Source organism: Ascaphus truei, chromosome 20 (assembly GCF_040206685.1).
Source record: "Ascaphus truei isolate aAscTru1 chromosome 20, aAscTru1.hap1, whole genome shotgun sequence".
In the NCBI taxonomy this organism is placed as follows: domain Eukaryota; kingdom Metazoa; phylum Chordata; class Amphibia; order Anura; family Ascaphidae; genus Ascaphus; species Ascaphus truei.
Genome location: NC_134502.1, coordinates 7,691,632 through 7,694,230, shown reverse-complemented (window position 1 = coordinate 7,694,230; position 2,599 = coordinate 7,691,632).

Sequence of the window (2,599 nt, the reverse complement as noted above, 5' to 3'; positions counted from 1 at the left end):
AGGTGCCCTAGAACTGTTTATTCCCACATCAATTAACTTTGAACTTGACTCAAGTGATTGTAACTCTTTTTTAGACATTGTATCCGCTTTGCGGTTTGCGGTCTGGACGGCAGCCAACTTGTTCTTTGAAAGGTTACCTCGAGGCATTTCCATTGAAGTCAATGGGCCCATTGACTTTCAATGGGAAACGCCGCTCTCCCTCTTGGACGCCACCTGCTGGTCTCTGCAGGAAACAGGACTAAAACAGCACAAATTCCTATTGAAATGCATTGAGCCCTAATCGCGGCCAATGGGGACCTGCAAAATGGTGCCTGAAAAGGCGGGAAAATTACACAAAGAGCTATAATCATTAAAGAACTATTAACCCTTGTGCTCCCGGATAGATTCTAGTGTGTGTGTGATGCAAACACATGATTAAACAGACATTACAATGGAACAGGGGAACAGGGGGAAAATACATTTACATGTCATAACAAGGGGTAAATCACAGTTCTGGACCTCAGCCCAGTTAACCCTTTGTCTCCCGGGTGAGGGCAGGGGATGGCCAAATGGGGTGCAACCCCTTTAATACCGGGCCACCCCCTTTCTCCCTCTACAGTGATTACATTTTGTTTTTTATGATTTGCAGCATTGGAATATTGGAGATCACTCTCCATTTTTCTCTATTTTAATTACCTGGACCTATTCCTTTATATAGATAACGACATGACCATACAAACCGATATTTTCAGGAAGACTAATTCAAAAAATACGTTGCTCAGGGCCAACAGTAGCCATCCTTGTTCCTTAATAAAAAGTATACCACAGGCCCAATTCATTAGGCTTAAAAGGCTCTGTTCGAATAATGATACATTTCTTAAACAATCGCATGAGATGTCAAACAGATTCAAGGCTAGAGGTTATACAGATGAAATTATCAATACCGCCTTTAAACATGCCGATTCACTAGATACACTACCGACACACTTTATTGAAGTGTGGTCGGTACCGCAAGCCGGGAAATCTCCCGGCTTGCTAGTGGCCGCCCCTCGGCGTGCCGCGCGTCATAGACGCGCGGTCACGCGTCATCGGGAGCGTGCGCCCCCTGCACGCGTGTCCAGGGGCTCCCCGAGGGAGCCCTGGTGTCCCGCGATCGCGGGACAGCGGCAGGGGGTTCCGGGGGACCCGGCAGACCCGGCAGCGGTAGGGAGAGCGCCCCGATCGGAGGGCGCTCTTCCGCTGCTTCGGCGTGCGCCCGTCACACTCGGGCGCGCGCCAGGCTACTGCTGCGGCACAGAACGGGCAAATGCTCGAATAAACTGTGCCGCAGCAGTAGGGCTAAACTCCCAAATAAGAATAAATCAAGGAGACAAAAATCTAAGTTTAATACTTTCATTCGCACTAATGATACATGCCCAATCTTTGTAACAACATACAGTAAACAATCAAAATCCATTTGAGATATAGTCAACAAGCATTGGTCCACACTATCTTTAGATAAAGACATTACAGAAATTACTAAAGGTACACCAAAATTTACGTACCGTAAAGCAAAGACGTTAGCGTCATATTTATCACCCAGCCTCTTTGACTCCCGTTCCAATTACCCACAAATTCAAGGTATACCCAAGGGGTTTTACTCATTTGGCCACTGCTCAATGTGTCGCTATGCTCGTCCTGTGAAAGTCATTATGTATGATTTTAAAAAGAAGTACAACATCACAAGCTTTATTAATTGTAATAGTAGCTTTGTGATTTATATGCTATCATGTGGTTGTGATAAAAAATATATTGGTCGCACAACTAGACCTCTCAAGACTAGGATAGCAGAGCATGTGAGACTCATTAAAAAGCAGGATAAAATACATGCAGTATCCAGGCACTTTAGTCTTTTGCCCAACAGGGGATATAGCCAATTTCTCATATTCAGCAATCGAACATATATTGTGTCATCCACGAGGAGGTGATAGGGTTAATAGATTAAATAGACAAGAAATGTTTTGGATCCATACCCTGAACACACTTCAACCATCTGGTATACATTTGGATTGGGAGCTAAAACATTTTTTGAATGGTTAGCCCCTATCATCATATATAGTGTTCTAGGTGGGATCCTTATATCATGCTTATCTCTGTTATACCTATATAAGTTTATTATTTAACATTGTTTAGATCTTTCTATGTACAGATAATGTTTCATAACATATCATCTTAATATACATATGCATTATCTGTTAGATTTTGTCTTTCATCAGCCTCTCCAGTAGTATATGTACATATTAAAGCTTATACAGAAGGTATTCATGCACCTATACTTACAGTGGCGACACACTTTATTCTCGCGAATTCGGGTATACTCGGGTGTATTGAGGTTTGTGATCGTTTTCTGCCGGAGTGTATAGCGTTATTTTCCCGGCAAGGATTGAAGCATTTTATTCCGGCTGGCTGCAATACTGCAATGCCGTGTAAAAACACATGGGGGCGCTTGCGAGCTGTTCTCTTTGAAGCCGTCCCCTATAATGAATTGTAATGCAGTATATATACTGTATATACATATATACTGTATAACAACAGCCCCTATAACCCCTAACATACAGTACTGTACACATACAGTACTGTA